This window comes from Heliangelus exortis, chromosome 3 (genome assembly GCF_036169615.1).
Source record: "Heliangelus exortis chromosome 3, bHelExo1.hap1, whole genome shotgun sequence".
Classification (NCBI taxonomy): domain Eukaryota; kingdom Metazoa; phylum Chordata; class Aves; order Apodiformes; family Trochilidae; genus Heliangelus; species Heliangelus exortis.
The window spans coordinates 18,071,741-18,094,378 of NC_092424.1; the positions used below are offsets into that span (position 1 = coordinate 18,071,741).

Here is a 22,638-nt window from a genome sequence, read left to right on the forward strand (position 1 = left end):
TGAAGCCCTTTAGTTACATCAGCAAGGCAAGTACTGTCCTTGTTTTTCTCTCCTCCTGCTCTTTCACTACTCGGCGGATGCAACAGGAGACAGAAGAAGCAGATGCTAAAGGAGAGAAAACCCACTAATGAAAACTGAGATTCACAGCCTTTTATTTACCATCCCTTCTCTCTGACTCCTCACAGTTTATCACTCTATTTGTGCTCCAAGTGTTCCTGAACATCCAAGCAGGGCTCACACATAACGTATTTAACATTTACAGGGAGCACCCTTCCTTCCTGGCAGATACAGGCTCACTAAGGAGAATCAAAACTTTAGATTTCATTTATTTTAAATTTTTCTTTTGGTAGATATGAAAATGGTAGATTTCAGGAGAGAAAAAAAGTTGTTCAGGCTCCAGTGTCCTCTTTATTTGTGCTATTGCCTCTTAGTGCTTCTGTGCTCCCAGTTCTCTGGTGACCCCTGACAAATGCCATCCCAGCCAAAGGTCTGGGGTCCCATACTGGAATTGTTTCAAGCAATTTGCTCAAGCTACCCTCTGGCTTTTCTTAGCCATGGTTTTGTAATGACTTTCCACAGCACCACTGATATAGAATATTTCCACAAGTATTAGCTCAGGCCCTGGCAATCAGAAAAGACTGTTTGACTTGGATGGACCTCTTCACATCCAGAGCAAAATGGGGTACCCAATTTCAACTCAGCCATCATGCAGTGACAACATACTTCAGACTTTTCTCATCCTTGAAATTATTTTACAGAATCAAGTCCAGCCCATAACTGCTGTAGAAAAAAGAGCTTGAATAATAAGAGCTGTCAAAGTAGGGGAACATGTATCTTCACAAATGTTCTGTATGGTGTGTTTCTGCATACCCTGCCCAAAGCAGCAGATCTTCACTGGTGTGTCTTTATTAGGGAAGGTTGTTTTCTTCAGTCATATTAACAAAATACTGGAGTCAGAACAGTCTGTAGTCCTCATGTGCTTGCAAGACAAGTAAAAAGTTATGAACTAATCAAGCATGGGGTTTGATCTATAATGGGAGCAAATATTTCAAACCACCTTTAATAGACACTTTTTCCTCATGTTAACTGACTTAAGGTAAGTGAACAAATTGAGAAACACATGTTGCTAAAGCACAGAAGCACAGGGTTGAAGACAGCCAGGGTCTAGTAGTTTAAGAAATTATTAACCACTGATCACTTTTATTGACCAGATAAAAATTTCTCATGCTAAATTATACTGCTCATGTCAAGAAAAGCAATGGCACTGGTATAATTTTGTTCACATGGCTAATTCTAATTCATAATTAGTGCTCTTTTTTTCTTTTTTTTCTCTTTTTTTCTTTCTTTTTTTTTTTTTTTTTTCCCAATAAATGGGTGATGTTAATGGCTACTCCTCAACAACACAAAGTGTTCAATTTTGGTTTTGCCAGAAGCATATTATGTGATGTAGGCAAAATATTTAATCTTGGCATAGCTTTGTGCGAATATGCTTTCCTGATACAATTTTATAATTTATTTATTGAGCTTATAAGATTTTAGTGGCAGGACAATTTTACTGTGCATATACATAAAAGAAAACGTTCAGAATTGTAGCAGACACTACTGCAAAGTGAATAAAAATGCATCACTGCACCCATAGCTTGCACATTTATCAACTGCATGCTTTGCATACAGAGTTTGGACTATACATTCACACAGTGTTCTTCTCCATCACTTTCCCATTTTGAACATTAATTGTTTATACACTTAAACAATACATTAATAGAGATTCAGAAAGAAAACAGTTGGATGTTCACTGTTATCCCAGGATATTGTGTTCATTTTCTAATAAGTGCCTCTAGTGCACTGGGGATCCTAATCAATGTAAATATTGTTTAAGACGAACATTGCAGTGGGCATACCACGAAGCCAGACCACCAGCAGAGCATTAAACAAGGACAGATGTGAATGCCAGGGTAAAAATGAAGACATTCCTGAAGTATAAGTATGTTACTTATAATATATCTGTTTATAGGAAATGGTCATGAAAAGAAAAGGAAAAAAACCCCACCAAAACCTTCTGGAAAACAAGAATGCCAAATAAAGTTATAATGTTTAGAGACTGCAGTTTTACATTTGCTAAAATAGCTGAGAGTGCGTGATATTCTAGGACTTTAAATAATTAAGATCTTATAAACTTAATTTTGTATGACTGTTGTAACGACTTTGCAAAGGTTTAATCACTTTGGGGGTTACCTGTACAGGAGCAAAATGCATGTTTTTATTTTATACACATGGTTTTCACTCAGAGGTAGTATCTTCTATAAGATTGGAGGATATAATTAGGAAAACAGACAAATAGACTTATATTGTCTCTCTCAAGTCATTCGAGGAGAAACAATGAGAGAGATAAACCTCTTCCAGTTCTAGTGATTTATACAGATCATCTGATTCCTGCTTACTGCTTAGCAGATTCACGTTGATTGCTTAGGGATTCACCCTGGCTGCCAATTTCCTTGAGCAACAATACAGCATGTTTCCTACTGATATTTAAACACCGGTTTATTCCTTGCTGGCTTTGTAGTCAGGCTGCTCTCTGCATTGCTCTGATTTGGAGATTATGGTGACATTTGCAGTGGGTTTGAAGTCCCCACCGTACTGACTTTTAAAGGGGTTTGTGCACCACCTGCCTGTCCCTGGAAGGGCAGGAAAGGCAGCAGTTGCCTGCTGCTCTGGAGCTGCTAATGGCATAGGCTGACCCAAGTGGGGAAAGCAGAGGAAGGAATCCCCTCTGGGGAAAGTTAGGCAGGATGGGGAGCCCCTCTGAGGGCAGGCAGAAAGAGCTGGAGGTTCCCTCTGGAGGAGAAAAGGGTTAGGGGGGAAAAGGCTCTCAGGGGAAGTGGAGCCATGTCAGCTGATGGGGTGGTTTGGAAATAGGGCTGCCTTTATTTCTCTAGGGGAAAGGCAGCCCTCTCCATTTTTTATGGAGAATGGGAACTCAGACGTTCTTATTTAACTAAGACATATTTTTAGAGTGTCCTTAGTCTTCACCAATACCCAGAGCTGGAAGGTCTCAGCCCCTAACTGGCCTCTGGGAGCTGAAGCATTTGTTAGGTCGGAGCCTCTTAAAAGTTTTTGGCCCAAACCCTGTAGCTTTGATCTGTAACTGTGAATGCAACAGATGAATTTAAGGCAAGACACAATGTTTGATAGCTGGGTGGATGTCAGGTTGTCATTACAGCAGAGCTCTTGGTAGGAGTCTGATTTAGCTTCGATATTGATTTCTCAACTAGTGATGGCAGAGAATCTTTCGGAAATAGCATATTGGATTACTGTCTCTTCTAATGATGATTCAGGACCGAGTTGATTAAACACCATGGTTCAGGATAGGTCAGCAGACCTTATTGTTCCTTGTTTTCCATTTTGTAGTAAAGTCAACCACAAAAGCAGTCATCTAAAGTGTGATTAGCACAAATACTATTGTTGTTTGACATGGTATATCAGATATAATGATTTCCATCCCAGATCTACAGCTTTGCTTTTTTACATTCTTGATTGCGTAATTGAAAGCAGCAGCTTTATCTTTCTTCTACCTTTTGTAGAAGTCATTCAATAAATAGTGCCAATTACATTACAAAGAGAATGAGGCAAAATGCACTTCATTTCACTAGCTCTTGCCCTGTGCAAGAATACTCTGTACTGAACCAAGGCATTATATTAACTTTTAAGAAAACAACTGGAAGTATGCAGAGTGTGTGTCAATATTGAAAACACCATGTAGGCTGCAGAAAAATCACTTAATGTCTGAGTTACCCTGTATTCTGTATCACCCTGCTGGGTGGTTATTCATGTCAAGTATAGGATTTAATATTAAGAGCAGTCACTGCACTAAAAGGAAAAATATGTTTACTGCTTTCAGAATTTATTTTGCATTTGCCTACAAAGCCTGTTCCTACTAACAGGAATTGCTTTGACAAAACTTAGGGAAATCAGGACTGAACCCTAAAAAAGAGTCACTGCTAGAAAAATACAGCCCTTTCTTGAAAAATACATACTTATGAGTGACTACGTGCCTGTTAGTATTTCCATGACTACAGAGGATACTGATTGATCCCTGCAGGACTATGCATGTATAAGTGCTTGAAGGATCAAGTTCTAATTTTGTTCAATATCAAAGCTAATTGCTGTAGATACTACTGAGAAAAACTGGACATTGCCTTCTAGTTGGGGTAGGTGAGGATACTCATGAGGTGATATTTCATGAGGTGATTTATTACACATTCACCTTTTTAAAAATTGTCCAAATACAGCCAGTAACTATTTATACAGTTAAATTTAACAACTTTGAAATATATGTTATGATGCCAGTTTGAAACATATTCTTAATAGCTCGTTTTATATATGATGGACCACCAGGAGCCTGTCATCAGAATAATACTGTGCTTTTTTATACATTCTCTGGATTTCTTTTTACTTAACAGCCTGTTTAATAATACTGTAGTCAAAATTGAACAATAGAGATTAATGTTTTGATGTAAGAATACTTGAAGGTAAAAGTTAAATGTGTATAACATTCTAACTGGTGATATACTATGGAAAGCTCTCAAATGTGTAAAGAAGTATTTGAGAGATAACTGTTGTAGAAAATCCATGCATAACAGAGAAAATGCAGAGGGTGTCTGTTTTAAAGGGTGTCTGTTTTTTCTTTTAATGTGAAAGCTACTAGACACCACACAAAAAACAAACAAACAAGCAAACACCTCCATCCAAACCCAAAAACAACCAGACCCTAAAAAACCCAAACCTGTTATTTCAAGGAACTCCTCCAAGCTATACGAGAGATAAGAAAGTGACCTAATCATTGAATAATAAATTGAGGAGCAAGAGGAAAATACATTTTACTTCTCCTTTACTCAGTTATTCTTGTGTATGAAAGTTTCTGCTTTGCAGATGCTGCATGTAACAGCAATGTCATTTTTTCCTTAATGCTCTTGATTTACTAGGCTCATAAAATGTAAGACCAGAAGCTCTTCTTAATATGGTCTCATTCTACCACTCACACGTGCAGGCTGGTTTTTGTCTTTGTGTTAATGCAAGAGAACCTTACTTGGTCCATTTGTAAAGGAGGGTAAATGCTGCCTGCAAAAGGGAAAAATAATTATATGTGAATTTGCAGCATCAGTTCCTAGATTAGTAGTCCTCAGCTTGATCTTGGGATTTTTTCAGCATGATACCTTGAAAACACATTCACAAGGAAGAAACAAGGGACCAGAGGTGTCCCTGTGCAGGCAGAGGGACAGTGCCAGCTCCTGCAGAAGTGTCATTGCTGCTATTTTCAGCATCAGCCAAAGCTTCATTTCTGCCCCTGTGGCCAATGACTCTGGCTCGGTGGGCAGCAGTGGTGTGGATATGGCTCTGCTTCCCCAGTCCCTCCTCCCAGCTGAGACACACCAGCCCAGCAGCTGTGTCCTGCAACCACCCTGGCCTTCCTCATCCAGCTCTGCCCAAAGATGCTCCCACCGCCCATTGGAACCCCAAGCAAAATCCCTTTCTCCTGAATCAACAGCAAAAAGCTACTGACCTCCACAGGGATGGGAATGGCCCTTGTTGTGCCTTCTTTCAGTAGGCAGTGTGGTTCCTTTGGCAGCAGAGGCCAGCTGATACACTAAACTACACTAAAGTAGTGTTTAGAGAAATACTAATTGCTAACATCCTCTGTCAGTCAAGCCGACACTAACCAGGCCGACTGCTAGGTGTGTGTATATACATGCTCATGATCAATCGATAAATAGGTATGTGCATATAGCCCAGGAAAAATCTCTCAGTAAGGTGACGAGGTCCTCCTTTAAATCAAGCCGTTGACACTAATAAAAACAATGTATTCGGCCATAAGATCTGCATACTGACTGGCTACACAGTAAGTCAGTGTTAAGCAAGCCTTTATTTTCTGCACTCTAACATTTTTCTGTATCACAAGCATATTTTATATCTTTCTGGACATTTGCATGCCTACCCTTAAAAATTTAAGGTTATTGTTTTCTTGACATTATTATAATCAAAGGAAATACAATGGAAATTTGGCAATAACTGCATACATTCATGTTCTGCAGTTTTAAAATGACCCAAAATCTTGTGTATAAGAAAATACCACTTGATGATTTGATGAAGCAGACAAATAGTAATTAGGAAAAAAATCTTCTAAGCCATCATATTGAATACAGCTATTTGCTGTTATTCTTATTAGTAGAAAAATAATAATATAAACCGTGTACAAACAGAAGTGTTGCTAGCAACCTTAGAGATACCACCAACAGAATTTTGTATCGAATATTTGTATCTGGGAACATTTCTTACAATGTTGATTTCTGTGAAGGAAAAAGAGTGAACGATTTTACAGAGACAGAACTAATTTAAAAACCACATCTGGCTGAAAATACCTTGTTTTCTGTGAACTTGATTTTGCTTTCACTCGATATTCAGTCCTGAAAGACTGAACAGCCAATCTCCATTTCAGCAAAATACTTAAATGCAGATTTAACTTTAATCCTATCAATTTTACTGAAACCACACATTTACTAATGCTGGAGAGAAACCAGCACAGCTATAGATTAAAAGTTAGAAACTTCAACTTCGTGGCAATTTGCTCAGAGCAGAGTCAGAAATCTGCTCCATAATTAACATCTGAGTTTAAAAAAATGTCAAAAAAAGAACTAGAGAGCATATTTTCCTTCTCTCTTTGGATGTTTCTTTGTGTTTCCAGTAATATTTTTAGGACCTATTCCTCCAAATATTTTTCTATATAAGTAATTCAATTCCTATGGTGAATACTATTGAATACACTAGGGCTAGTTTCAAAAGTGAAGTTACTTATCTGGGCAAATGAATGCTTCACCAGGCTGTTAGGCAGCTCCCCATGACAGTAAAGAGGAGAAAAATATGCTTGTGGGACTAAGGCCTGGAGGATTGGGCCCATAGCCAGTGACATTATAATTTTTTTTTTTTAATAACGGGGAAAACCCACGCATGAGTGAAACCATATGGAAAACTGAGTTAAGGTGAGGAGGTTTTAAATAATGCTTATTTATCATTTTGAAAGAAAAAAAAAACTGTTCCTGTCTATTGCATTTTATACTTTAAATGCAAGGACTGAATCTTTAGCCAAAATTCCTCTCCTTGTCAAGGGGGAAATTATCTGCTCAGACTGCTGCAGGATCAGGCCCTGAAAGGTCATTTCATGCTTATTGGCAAAGCTTGCTCACTTCCACCTCTCTCTTATTTTTCTTCTTTTCCTATCCCTGCACAGGAAGAAAAAGAAAAGTTAAGCTAAAATACATTAGCTAATATTGGTTTATTAATTGTAGAATTCAACTTACCCTTTTGCCATTCATCTGAAATTAATTAAGTGTGTAGAATTACAAGGTGGGTGTACCACAGGCAGCAGTCCAGGCTCAAGTTAATCAAAAGAGCACATGTTGAATGCATACAATTTAGTTAAGGTTAATCCAGTGAAGATGATCCCTCACTGGTCCTAATTACTCTAGGTGATAGATTGTGGAATGAGAAAATAGGAAGGAAAGGAAATTTTGTTCTGCTGGCCTACCAGGATTTTCTAATTAGATTTAGCAGGCTATGCATGGGAGCAAATAGTTTCAATTTAAAGAGAAGACCACACTCCAAGGATTCTTGTCTGAAATGAACGTAAGAAACTTTGAACTAGTATGGTTAGGTATAATGCCTTCAAAATAGAAAAGTTACAGCTCATCATTGTGCCTCTATGAGCTTTCATAGTATCAAAAACACTGAGACCCTCTGAGTGCTTCAGCCTTAATGTAAATGTGTTGTTGGAACTGTGATATTCCTATTTAGCTTTTGAGTAAAGGTGCTGACACAATAAGACAGGCCAAGTCTGATATTTCATGACCTTCACCCAAGGAGCAGGATAGAGCTAATCTGCCATAGAAATATATTGGTGTTGCATTAGCAAAGGCCTTTTCATTTAATGTTCTTTTATTATGTCAATCCCAAGGAAAACAAAGGTGTTTCTGGGAAACTTTGATTCATGTTCTATGTTCATTAACTCATTAAGTTATTTTTTTCAGTTTCAATTTTTTTGTTTCAGTTTTCAAGGAATCTTATGGAAAGCTTTTGTTTTCTGCAGGCATACGCATATAAAAGTTGTCAAATAATTTGCCCTGTTTTTCAGGTTGGTGATATATTTTTGCTCAAGTGGAGGTATCTGTTTCTGATTTATTAACATTTGATCCCCTGGTTTCCTGCCATTGATCAAGACTAATACTCAGCTCAGCTGATGAGTTTTATATGAAACCTGATATTGCAGGAAGAGAGAAAAGTTAGTACCATTTTTAATATTTTTCTACTTCAAGTTTTTCAGGACCACAGAGTGCACACAAAACACCTAACAGTATTGGGCAGTATTTATTTTTAACCGTGTTTCCCTGGGATAATTTTTTTTTTTACATAAAGCAAGTGTTTATCAATAGAAGAGATGTTTGCTCGGTGTCATTCACATCCTGTAAACTGTATATACATTTACACCCTGCCGCCAAAACACGGTTTCACCCTACTACTGACCGTCTGTCTGCCATTCAATCTCTAGTTAAGTCACGGTCAATAAGGTCAACTCTTTGGCAACATCTGTATTTGATCAGTTCACACAAAATAGGAGCCTTCCTAATGCCTGACAACCCTGAAGTATTTTAAGAGGCAGCATATTACAATAGTTGATTCACCACTGCTGCAGACGCTGCACTTGGAAGATTTCGCCTCCTCTGAGGAATTGAAATGTGAAGATTAAAATCCTTTTTAGCAAAATAAATCTCTGAAATGAGCAGGTTTAGCAGTGGCGTAGTTTCTAGGCTGACAAGAAGCGTTTAGCAGTTTTTCTCCCTAAATCCCTGGTCTCTCCGTGTAGGGATTTGGGTTTGTGATATTTTATATTTTAACCCGCTTCTGTACACAGATTATGTTTAAAGCATGTTTAGCTTGTTGCAACAATGAGAATTAAAGTCAGAGGAAAAAACTATCCACAATTTTACTGCAAAAAACTGAGAGCAAGGATCAATGCAGATGATTGTTTCTCGTTGCTGTTTCCACACTTGGCACAGGCAGTACTTTCAGAAAGTTGGTAGACTTTCCTCCAGAAGGGTGAATGCAAATTCTTCTCTCAAAGAAAGCAAAATATTCTGGGTGGAATCCTGGCACCACTGAAGGTGATGGAAAATACACTGGCAAAAAGGAGAGAGGCAGGATTTAACCTGATGTTACCACTGTTATTTCAACGCTGGGAGCAATCCTAAGGTACAAAGTTAGAGATTCGATTCTAAGTGCAGTCAGGCTGGTGCCATTTTATTGATGTTCCTGGGTTAGGAGCAAATGAGAATAAAATCTGACTTCTGGGAATGGGATCACTGGATGAGGGTTTTGTCACTGTCTTCTTTAGGAACAAAACATTTGACTCTGAATCTCAGACAACTGAAATAACAAGTGGCCTCTGATGTCCTTATATTTTCTCATGGCGAGATTTGGAGCTGGCTACAGATGATCATACATTCATAAGTAATGCCTCCAGTGCTCCAATTATACTGTTGGTTTTCCTTGTTGTTTTCAGCACTGAGGAATCCCTAAACACTGAAATGGGTTCTGACTGCTGGGTGATGGCAGAACTTGAATAGGACAGCGAGAGTACAGCAGCATCCCACTGACAGCCACAGGGTTTAGAAGGGAGTGATCCTCAAAACAGGACTTAGCTGAGCAGTGCCAAAGGCAATGGGTCATTGGGAGCTTCTGAGAGGATGGCTTTTTAAAACATTTTTATGATCTGTGTTTAGTTCAGAAAATCCACTGCTGAGAAATTAAAGTTGTTTATTTTTAAAAATAATCCATTTCTATTTGTTTTCTGTCATGCTGAATTTTTGATTGAAACATTTGACTGAAAAATATAGCAAGGAGCAGCTCAGCTAGTTCAAATTAAAAGGACTGGGAACAGTGATAAAATTTAAAAGCATCTTGAAGCAGTAATATCAATGCATTGTCTTTTTTCTGTGTAATTTTTGTTCTCCCAGACCTCTGGAAACCCTAGAGGAAGCTTGCACTGGGTGCATGTGTTGGATTTAGGTACCATTTACAAACAGCAAATTCAAAAACAAACTAAATATTGGGAATGATGGAACCTAGAAAATGCAGCAGAAAATGCATCTGAGGTTTTCTCCCTCCCTTTATTACTGCATGTATAATACTGGCAGTCTTTTCCATCTAATACTCACAACAGTGTCTTGACTATAACGTAACTTTCACAATCCTATTTTTTTCTCCTGTGAAGCTGCTGAAATAAATAATTCTGGTTTAAGAATACAGTATTACATTTGTTCTGAAGTTCTTTCTACCATGCCCACGAGTTTCAGTATGCCAAACTTTTGATCTTTTAAAAGATCAGGGAGAAGTAGCTTGAAATCTTCTGATTAGTCAGGAAAAAATACTCAAAGGCTAACCCATATTTCTGGATTGTCTTGTCAGAGTAAAGACAAGATGATTTTCTTGAATCAGATGATGGACTGTTACTGGAATATAAATATTAAATGAAATCAGAATTGTAATGAAAACTGTGGGAGAAAGCCTAATAAATGAGCTGCAGTCAGGCCAGCTGCCACCAAAGCCAACAACAATCTAGACTCCTACTTCACTAAAGCCTGTGTCCGGTTCTGGTCAGTTCACCCCATTGTTGTCTCTGCAACTGATTGCTGCATCAGGCCCTGGGCCTCAGGGGATGTCACCTCTGAGTTGAGAATGTGTGGAAACCAGATGACTCAGTGCATGAGAGAATTCCTCTACAAAATATCCCAAAATCCGTAGTCTAAGAAAATCAGGCAGAATATAAAATTCATTGAAGAACTGATAGATTGTCTTCTGAGGTCTCTTTCTTTAAATACTTCTAAACTGGGCTGACTTGTTTGTTAAAAACTGACTCTAAAAGTAAGAGGTGCTAAAGGGATACTCATGGAGGGTGGAAAATTAACAAACTGACAGTTTGAGTCACACAAAGGGCATTTCCTGAGTTTTCTTGAATATTTTCAGTAAAGCACAGGAGGAGAGAAAAGATGCTGGGCAATTTTAATAAGAAATAAAGACACCACAGATAGTACTACAGCCCTATTTTCAAAGTCCTTATTCCAGAAGCATCAGTGAAAACAGAAGTAATAAAAGATGAAGCATAGTGATTAAAAATATAAAGCTGGAAAATAACAGTGACATTCATGGGAAAATGTAACCCAGTACACCCAGGGAACGTAATTTGAAACACAGACATTCAAAGGGAGGGAGAATCCTAGAAAGCAGCAATGCTGAAAGAGACCTCAGGGTCAAATGAGACATGAATTTGCAATATGATCTAACAGCATGACCAGCCAGTGCAGTTGTGCTGTACAGAGAATGGCATATCTGGGAATGTGAAGGTCGTCCTCTTTCCCGATGTGGCTCTGACCGCACCAGGAGCTGGGTCTCTGGTCATCGGGAAGGAATGGAAAACTGGGGATAACTAAGGAGGCAGGAGAGAGTGGAGTGACACAAGAGTGTCTTTGGACAGAAATGCAATAAAAACACCCACTCAGCACTTCCTGAAGGCTTCAGGCACTGAGTAAGTACCTTTGGTTTGGGTCTGCAATGTTTGGGGGTGACTGCACTGTGCTTTCTCCCTATGCTCAGAACTGCCCCAGTGTGAGCTTCAAGGCTGCTTGAGACTGGTAAGGCAGCAGATTTGGGTCTCTGTGCCCTCAGCGGGCTGTTCACACTGCCTGGAAGCCCACAGACCCCCAGTACTATGGCAGGGACCTGCAGAGGCTGACACCAACAAAGCAAAGGCTCAAATTGCAGAGCTGTGGGGAGAGGTGCTGCTGCTCTCTGTGCAAAGGTGTCCTCCCAGCCCAAGCAGTCACCAGGAGGATCTGGGCCTTATGCTACCCAGACAAGGGGAGGCAAGATCACCTACCAATCATGAGAATCAATCTGGGCTAAGGGCATGGGGCACCCTACATACCCTTTATAGCCCCTGAAAAGGCAGCAGGAGGCAGAAGCTCTGAGGGACTGGCCCAGGCACCAGGGAGGCATCCCAGTTCCCAGCCCCCATGCCATGGCTGAAATACATTTCATATAGACAATCTGACACTGTGATCATGGGGAGGAGAAAGCCAAAATTCAAGGCTTCTCCCTTCCACAATCCCCCAGTAATTGTTCCATGAATAAATGGGAGGAAAAATTCTTAAATTCTTGAGTGAACCTGCAAATCTGCACCTCTTGGGACAATTGCATCTGAAAAGGCTTATCAGTTATCAGTTTGATAACCATTTGGAGCTGTATTCCCTGTCCTGGCTAATTGACTCTATGTGTAAAGCAGGCCCACCAGAAAAGCTTATGTGGAAAGCTAGCACCTTCACACCTCCCTTGACCTGTGTCCCTCCAGCCATTGGTTTGCTCTCCCAGAGGAACTTAGAGCAGTTCTGACTGCAATTGTTTTCCCTATATTCCTCCAGCAGCAGGAATGTCACATTGTCATGTCACACTGTCTTCCTGTGGACAGGCTGCCCTGGCTGGGGCAGGGACAGGACACCTTTCTCTGGGAACCCCAGGACCAGCTCCAAAGCTCAGGGGACACAAGGGCCAGGTGCAGTTCTCAAACATATGTGGTTTTTTTATGTTACCAGAAGTATTTTAATGTCCGTTTTTCAAAATCATTCTGACAAAGAAACTAAAATAGAACAAAGACCCCTGATATTTTTAATCAGCTTTCTGCTGTCTTTATCTCTATCAGCAGTAGACATTTGGATTTTATGCAAAAAAGTTTGAAATTCAGCTAGATATGCTGGTTGCTAACTAAAGCCCATGTATGAAATTGCAAATGACAGTTTATAACATCAAATATCCTTTTCTTCAGTATGTCAACGGAGGTCTGAAATGTAAGTTTAGACATGTACAATGTAAAATTCTAAGACTGTCTTTCAAAATTTTTCCATGTAAATGAGTGGATGGTATTTGCATATATGGAATCTTAAATAAAATTCATTAGAAACCACTGAGGTTAATAGAATTCCAAAGGAAACTACATATTTTAGGTCACTAAGATCTGGTGAGAGAAATTACTGTGGTCTGAATTTCCTTTTATTACTGTTATTAAGAAAAATTTAACAGTTTGAAGCCAAGCTGCAGTACAAAAATATTTTTTCGTATAGGCAGCCAAGTTATTAAGATGGTGAAGTAATATTTTGTCCAGTAGATGGCCAATTATCTGTTAGTACAAACTGAGGAAAGTTAGCAAAATCTTTGCCTTGCCTTACCTTGTCTCCTCTCCCCTCCCTTTCCCCAGAAATGTTTTGTGCCAGTCCCTCCCTTCAGCAAAATGCATGTGGGTACAGCCCTGGGTGTGACCAACAGGGTAATTAGGCAAAAGCTCTGTAAATTGCAGCTATGTCTCCCCTTACTCCATCTTTCTGCAAGCTTAAGAAAAAGTTAATTAAGTGATTGTGCATCCAATTCAATGTTTTGAATGCTGTTTTTTCCAGCAGCAGATGATTTTTATCTAGCGAATATAATAACTAGTAGATGGGAAATGAATGGCCAGCTATTATCAGTTTCTACACAAGCAGTATATCCTTTGATTGTCTGACAAATTTAATTAGGATAATTCACCAGAACACTAATTAAAAACCCAAAATAGTTTGCACTAGATCCACCACTTTTAATCTCTACCTTCGAGATCGCATTTCATTCTGTCAAGCAACAGTATTTAACTAAATTAAATGAAACCCCACTCCATTAGTGCTGAACTGAAGAAACCTTAGCCCAGTTTATTTTTCTGCTGTGCAGGCAGAGTCCTAATTCAGTTCTGCAGTGCTTGTTCTAGAAGGCAATGTCCAAAAACTCTCCAAGTAACACTTTGCCCTGAGTTTGAAGGACAATGGAAAAGCAGAAAGGAACTGGAGGATTGCAGGCACCGGGTCCTTCCCAAGGGCTGTGATAACACAAGCTCATTGCTCCCCAGAAATGATGCAAAGACATAAATGAGCAATGCTGATAGAAATAGTGCTACTGGTGGTTCTGTCTGCTTCTCCTTTCACCTAGGACCTACATCTGCAGGTTGTGTAGTCCTGGCTCAGCCCCTCATTCACACAGTTTTGCAATCATGGCTCTTGCCCCACTATGTCATGGGTTGTTTGGGTTGTCATGGGAGTCTTTGCCTCTTTTTGGAGCTTGTATTTTGGAGCCATCTGTTCTCTTCATGGAGCTGAAAGTTGAGAGGACATATTGTGACCCACCTGTGCTGGCCAGGAGACTCCAATGCTGCCTGCCCTGGGGGTAGTGGGTCAGTTAGGGTGGACTCAGTACAACCCAGAACTGAGCAGACCCCCCTCAGATTTCCAGCAGTTGATGTGGGGAATGGGGCAGCTCATTCGTCCTGCAGAAGATCCACGGGGGAAGGTGCTTCATAAGGTGAAAATTCAATAATTGCAGACCAAGTTTTTAAATCTAGTTAATTTTAGCTACCACCTTAACTGCCAAATCTCCTGCTAATTTCTGTGGTATTCCCAATGCCATCTTCTGCAAATTACCCTGTGTAAACTACTCTGCCTCTGCCCTTTTGATTTTAACGGGTTTCTGCATAGAGAGAAAGGTCATCCTTCACAGAGCAGTCTCAAGCCAGGACATGAGGGATTACTCATGAGTGTGATTTTTTTTTTTTTGCTGCTTCAGGGGCAGGTAAGGCAAGAGACTATCAGTGTATAGGCCAGGTAATGGGCTGAAGGTGATGTACCATTGTGCACCAAATAAATGAGAGGAAAAAACAACTTCTCTACTGACAGACAGAAGTATAACATTAAAGATGGCATCTTTCTAATTTATTTTCCCCTTCCATAAAACGGTAGTAAGATATCCACCTTATTGCTGGTGATACAAAGGTTATTTCTCTAATATTATCAAAGGGCTTAGAGAGTTCTGGAGGTCCTGCATTGTTTTGTTTCAGCTCTGTGTTTATAAGCTCAAGTACTTATTCTTCCATCTTGAATCATCCTGAACAGAAACAGCATAACAAGGAAAAGAACCATGAAGTTTTTATAAAATTAAAATCTCATTACTGTTTAACTGTTCTCAAGACCCTCAAGGCCCCAACTGAGAAATGAGGGGTTTTGATACACGCCCTTAGGTTGTACATTTTTATTTTGATATACAGTTGCTGTTAAGTCACTCTTTGTGTTAAGTCACTCTTTTGTGTTAAGTCACACACCCTGCTGTCATTGAAATACAACCCAGATAAACCACTGTGGGAAGGTGGCCACTCCACAGCCTCCTCATTCAGGGACCTATCCCTCCACTCCTCATCTTCAGCCTTGTTTTGGGGGCTGGGTTGCTCTGGAGAGCAGTGTGGCTTCAGACAGACGTTCAATGCCTTTTCTCCACCAAAGGACCAAACCTCAACTCCAAGTCCCTTTACAAAAAGAAGCCTGTATTTTTAACTCCTAGCATAATGCTGTGAAATTGTCTCTGAAATAAGTGAGAAACACATGATCAGACAAGATCAGGAGAAAAAAACAGCTATGCCATGCAGTAAGGCCAAGGGTCAGGACTGGGAGATGGACTATCATTAGATGATTTGCATATTTCTAAAAATTCTGATTCCAAAGTTTTACCAGTACTTCTGAACTTTTTCCATACCATGAGATATTTTACAATAAAGAGGAACTGGTAGCCCTCCTTCACACCAGCAGTGAGCAAAAGGGGAGTTTGTCATAGTCTGCTAGAGCCCCAGTGGGATGACTGCTGTTTAATTTGAGTTACAGCATCCCTTACCTGCTTGCAGGAGAAAACTGTATAAGGAGAGAGCCTGTTTCCATAGCCAGCCTGGGAAGGTAAGGGATTTCAAATTTTCTGTCGTTGCTTTTGAACCTATATTTGTTCCTCAGTATTTTGCAGTCATGTCATTTAAACTTGAGCATGACTGAGTGCATTCCCAAAATATCATTAACAAAGTTAGTTGGGAGATGATGAGATTGTTAGGGGTATTATCAAATGTTAGAAAAATCCTAGTCAGGGGTGATTACTCTTTCTAGCTTGCTTTGTCTTCTTAGCAGCCTGTTTTCCTTTGATGAACTTTTCAGACTGAAGTTTCTCTTTTCTGAGCAAATCCTTCATTTGAATTTTTTTTAAAGTGTTTCACTTTTTTGTTTTTCCCCTGTATATTAGTTCAGGAAACATTGCTGGTTTTGATAGACTGTTTTTTTCTGTCTCTAGAGGTTTCTTTTGAAAATCAGGAGAAAAGTAGTCTCTTGCCTTCCCGATATATTCTGAAAGTATCAACTTAGCAAAGATTACTTATGATTCTTTTTGTAAAAAGAATCAGAAAACCCAACTCATTAATTGTTAGAATTTGTGGTTTTATCTGAAAGTGTTGTTCTCACTAAAGCCTCTCTAATATAATTCTGTATCATAAAAACATTCATCAGACTGTTAGATAAATGAACATGTGTAACGCACCCTTTGATGTACCCTTCTTAGGAGCTTTAGGTCTGTCTAGCATTTCCTTTTCCCCAAGTTTATAATTTTTTTTTCAATAATGAGTGCAGGCATTTTGCTGCATTGCTACGTTTCTTTGGTGTTCCTGTAGAAGAATAAGGTTCTAGTTGAGTGGAAGTCACTAAAAGAGCCAGTTTCCAGGGCATGAAACCCTTTCATTTAAAGGGTCAAAGGTCAACTCAACAAGAAGTTGAGTCATGCCAAGAGCAGGACAAGTGTGTCCGCTGGGAGACAGGGAGAGAGTGAGCAGAAGAATGTCACAGAGAGGAATTCTCTGCCTGGGGAAGGTGTTTCAGTCTGGAGCAGGTTGCAAGTAGTGATGGATCACCAGAGCCTACTGGATTCACTTCATCACCACTAATCTCTGACAAGCATGGAAATATTTGTTAAATAATCTTATAACCATATAGCAGCTCATATCCAGCTTCTGTACCCTCTAGTGCATGTTCTCTAATTAAAACCAGGGAAATTTGCAATCCTAGTTACAACAACATATCATTACTGTATTTTTTCAGATGTCTCCAATCAATAATAGTATCAGAGGTTACAAAGATTCTAGTTTGTGTATTTTGCAGTCATTCATATTTTTTGTTGGTTTGCAGTATTAAAGAAAACACATGTGCAGTGCTTAGCAGAGAATTATTACATGATCTGCAGAGAAACTAGAAGGCTGAACTTAATGGGATTTGGTTTTATAGAAACTTTTGAGGGATTTCTGTTTGTTCACCTGGTGCTACTTTGCCTGGTGCTACTTCAACCTGCCAGCATCATCTGAAAGTGCATAAGCACACACGTGTGTGCATGCCTGTATGTGCACTTATGATTAGGAGAAAAAGAACAAGATGGCAATACTTCATCAGGCTGCATCCTCCACAGTGCATGCATTAAAAAAGAAAAATTGTTTCAGAGATTTCACCCATTTTTTTCCTAGTGAATACATTTTGCACTGCAATTGCACTTAATGTGGGTTAATTTCCTTGATTTTGCAAGGCTGAACAACAAAATCCTCCATGTAGCATCAGCTATGGTAATATGATTTTTACAAAGGTGTTACAGAGGTTTCCAGAAGTGCTGACTGCAGGTTGCAAGCATGACTGATGGCTCTGGGTGCAAGATGTGTATTCACAGATAAGGTGAGCAGCTGACCACACATTCTCATTTCCTACTGAGTGCAGGCTTTGGTCTGTTGGAGAGGTTTCTCTTGAGGAAAGACCTCTAAAGTAGCCCAGAAAACTGGAGAAGAACTTGGCAATGGGAAAATATTGTTAGATAATTTCATGCCATGACCTAAAGATTTTACAGTACGTGGAGCCATTTTACACCACAGCAAAGTGTTTGGAGGTTTATTTAATTCTTGTTAATCACCCAAAAGTGTGATATTTATTCTGCAGTTTATATGACCAGATCTATATTTTTAATTCCTATCATATTGCTGGGAAATTGTCTCTGAAATAAGTGAGAAACTTATTGCCTTGGTCTGGATATTGGTCCTAAAACACCATGGAGGCAGACTTTCTCATGAGATTTTTTTTGCATCATAACCTATTCTGCCTCAAGTTTTCTCATCTCAGAACCAGCCATTTAGCCAGCCAGTCAGTTGTTATTAAAACAAAACATTCTCCTCTTGTAGTCCAAACACCAACAGCATCGCCTGGTAACATTCAGCAGACTTCGAGCTCCAACCTGCCAGTGCATTCCTGCTGTGTAATGCACTCACCCATTCCCAGTAGATTTTAATTTACTCCAGCAATGCCTCGACTAATTCACACACAGCACATTGTAATGCAAATGGAATGGTTAAAATAGATCACACATCTCTCTTCCCTCTCCATTTCGGTCTAATGCATCATCGCAACTTATTCTGTAAACTGTTGAAGCCATCTTCATTCAACTGTAAACTAAAGAGGCTAGATGTCTATCAGACAAAACCAAAACAGTTCTTGATTAATCACAACCTCTTGACCTAATGAGTGATAGCTGTGTTAAAAATGTTGTCATTATCTAAATGGAGTACCCAAACGTCCAGCAGATCCGAAGCAAATTGGTTCTCTTCTATTTATAAACAACACTGGAAGATGAACTCCTGGGTTTATACTGGAAAAGGGACATCATTCATTTTTATCCAACATACCTGCTTTTAGTGATATTACCCACACACGTGGGTTTTCCAAAATCTTAACAACTGAAGTGGTTTATATGCTTTTAAGACTAATTTTGAGGTTTATGTGTACATTCATCACACCAGAGCTGGTTGCTCAATATCTACCTAAATGCATAGTATTAATAATACATGTTAAAGTTCCTTCTTAGGCTTTCTGTTAGATGCTAAACATCATTAGCACTAGATATGGAATTCTGCCTTTCCAGGGTTTGTATAAATGTTATTTGCTATGCTGAAGGCATTTTTCCAACACGTAAAATGTGCATCTCTGTCTGTGCATGACAAAATGATGAATCTTTAAAAAGCCAGTTTTTAAAGCTATATATTGCCAGTATTTTGATTAATAATCTGGTCACATGCAAGCTAAGATGCTGTTATAGAGAAAATCAAATGATGTACAGATTTTTTTTCCTGTTGCTTTTAAAATATTGGCTGTTTCTTTCTACATGTTGTTCCAATGAAGCCTTGAGAGAGAAGAGGCCTGGACTGCACATGTCTCTAATGATTTAAAAGTCTTCTTTTCCAACAGATGCCTGTTTTTTATGATATTACTTTTAATTCCTATCAGGTATAGTATTTTTTTTACTATTAAATTTTTTTTAAAAAAAAAAGAAAGAAAGAAAGGAAGTTAAATGAAAGAAGATAGATATTAATGTATAACTAGTTTGTTCTGAAAATGAGATCAGTCACAGGTTTCTGTTTTGGAAAATAATTGCAAATAAACCTAACTAAAAAATCTCTGTCATTAAAACAAACAGCAAAATCCATTCTAGATTTGTAAAATATAGCTAGTGTTCATTGCAGGGTGAACAAGAAGTATTCGATAGGAAAGTCAGAAAGCCTTTCTTAGCTTGTGTGCATTGCAAAAGTAAATCTGGTGGTACATGTATGGTCCCCAGGCAGTGCAGGCGGGTGCCTTGTGCCCCCTGCAGCTGCCATGGTTTGTTGTACCAACCCTGAGGCAATCCCACTGTACAGCCTGGACTGGGATTGACTTTTCTGGGGAAAATGCTCTAAGGTGAGCTACAGCACTCTCCATGCCACCAACTTCAGTGTGAGTCAGCAGGATCATCAGGTAGCCTTTAAATTCACCTGGCAGCAGATGTGCAGATTAACACCCAGCCCATCCACTGCTGAGGCTTCTGCCAAGGCTGCAGAGGACTTTTCTGTTTCTCTCTGATACTTTTCCTTTTTATAAGCCCGATGGTTGCATTCATTTTTTTTGCTTGTCCTGAGGCTGCCTGGTGAGGCAATAATCCATTATGACCTCATAATGGTCCTCTGAGCTGTTGTTTTGCAAGATAAAATCTCTCATCCTCTAGGAAGATACTGTATTTCTCAGTTTCACATTTGACACCTGGCACTCAGGTGTATGCAAATGCATCCTGCCAGATCATGATCATTTAATCAAATGATCCATGTCACCCTGCAACAGTAATTTTTCCTTCTCGGTATTTTTTGCCTCTAAATTCTGTGTAGATTTTAGCAGCTAGAACTCTACAACACTGTTTAGACCTGTCATGTAAATACCAAAGAAGGTTAAACCAAGAGCTGATCCCACAGAAAACTTAGTGGGAACATTGTCTGATACTTCCTTATTATCAGACACACTACATGCATATCTGCATTCCTGGTTTTAATTAATGTCACCTGTGCTTTTTAATTCTAACATTCCATTGCACTAAATCAAATGTCTTAGAGAAGTCAAAGTATACTGTAACAATACTGTTGTCTTTTGTAAGTATAAGTAATTTTTTTAATGAAGAAAATAGAAATATCTCATGGGGCTAAATTTCTGTGAGACCATAAATAAGATTAGTCTTATTTTTGTCCTTAATTTTTCATTGAACCATAGTGGACCATTCCTTTCTTTTATTAATGATAACTGATCTAAAGTTCCTCAGACCTAAAAGCATCTGCCTGTGGTTGCTCTAATATTTGGGTTGTTCTGATGTTGAATACTTGAAGTCTTCTGGACTCCTGAAATACTTGCTGCATCCAAGTTCTTTAGGTTGTTAGAAGGAATCTAGTGCTTCCTGGCTAGTAGTGTACCAGGAAGTTCAACTAAATGATCTACAAGTCTCTTTCAACCATAATTTCTATTAAATATTTGCAGGTGATTTTGGCAATATCACAAAGGAAATCTATAAGGAATGATGAACCATTCTTGACAAAGACTTTTCACTGTGGTCATGCCTGCAGTATGAGGAAGCAAAACATTGTTAAGAGTTTTACCTTCACCATACACATTTCTTGAGTCCAGATCTATTCTTTATAACTTTGCATAGCATCACTAGAATCACTAGATTTGTTATACTAGCCTTCACAGGCACAATTAAGTTTCATAGAAAATTAGTTTCCTGAGGTACAATTTTTTTATGCTGTCAGCATAATAGCATACTCACATTGCTCAGAATCTAATGATGTCAGGTTCGTATTACAGTATTTGTTCCTTTGTGCTTACCTTGGCAGTATATTAGAAACAAATAAAAATTAACTGCTTCTTCAGAAATAAAATTAATTGCTCCTATTTTTTTGTTATTTATGTAATAGAATATTGACTATGAATATGATAATATGTATATAACGTAACGTATGACTTAGGATAATACATATGCAAATATATATATTATACATATATAACACATATTATACTAGATCTATTAGCTCTTCTAAGTATATGTTGATATTGCTGTCCATAATTTTTTTGAAGCTTAGAGAAACTTTCCTGACTAAGCTTTGACCAGATAAGTCAGGCAAAGGCAGAAACTCCTGCTTGGACTTTCCATGACTAACAAGTTCTCCTCAGAACTGCTGAGCTACTCATGTACACGCAGATATGAATTCAGTAGTATCTGTTTTATATAGGATAAGATTTTGCAGTACAGAAGGGTGAAGCTGTTTCAACAGGGTCCATGGTCAGGGGCCAGGGATGGCTCATCAGGACTGGCTTAACCACCCCTTATGGCCTGATACTTTCATGAGCAGTGCTTGCCCCAGGAAAGGTCCTCCTGAAACTCAGCTCAAGTTCTGATGTTTCAGGCTAATAATGGGATGACATCTGGTCCCTATTTTTACATTCTGCTGTTAACCAAGCCAGCACAAAGCTCCCTGGATCAGTGAATTTCATGTTGAAACAGTAGTAGATAATTTCTATAGGTATCATGGGCATGTATAGACGATCACATGACATAGAGTGTGTAGTTTAGATTATACCTATCACACTTCACTGAAAAATATGCTGTCTTGCACTGTTTTACTGAATCTATCTGTACGCTAGGTTAACTAGTCCAAGATTAAGTACTAATATTCAGCCTGTGTGGCAGAAAAATAAGAATTCCCTGGACAATGTAAAAAGCTTGACTCACCGAGAGTACACAGAGTGTACTGCTGAAAGCTGTTAAGCAACTCCAGCTGAATCCCAAAGCATAGGTTTCTTCAAGCAGCTCAGGTCCTGTCTCTGACAGCACAGGTGGGACAACAGCTCAAAGCAGGCTCCATCAAACTGAGTCCTTCAGTGCTAAGTTATAACCCTCAGTCACCCCAAAATTCTGCAAAGATCACCACTGAGATACCCTGGCACTCCGTGTGACTCCTATGGGTTATGTAAAATTTAATTGGCCATGGCCCACTTGCTTGTTGTCTTTGGGAGAAAGAAGCTTGGCTTGAGTAGAACCCAGGCCACAGAATTCCCCTCCTCACTGCTACATAAACCATGTTTCAGCAGAGGGGCTCCATCTCCAGAAAACATCCCTTGCCAAAGCATTCCCTTGTACCAAGCTTGGGCATTGCTCGGGCACTGGCACAGAAAGCCTGGCCTGACCCTGTGCTATAAAGCTTGGTAATAATTAAACACATGGACCATTTGGGGAAAGTGGTTGAGCCCTAGATCTAATAGATGAGCTGTAAGATCTAACCAGGCT

At 39.2% G+C, this 22,638-nt stretch overlaps 1 long non-coding RNA gene across 1 annotated transcript in view; it reads left to right on the top strand.

Moving 5' to 3' along the window:
• Positions 1-11,464: 11,464 nt before the first annotated feature.
• Positions 11,465-22,638, top strand: part of LOC139795494 (uncharacterized) — a 47,404-nt gene continuing 36,230 nt past the window's right edge. The window contains exons 1-2 of the long non-coding RNA XR_011725517.1: positions 11,465-11,629; positions 17,602-17,687. This is a non-coding gene — a long non-coding RNA (uncharacterized lncRNA). The remainder of the gene's footprint in view (positions 11,630-17,601; positions 17,688-22,638) is intronic.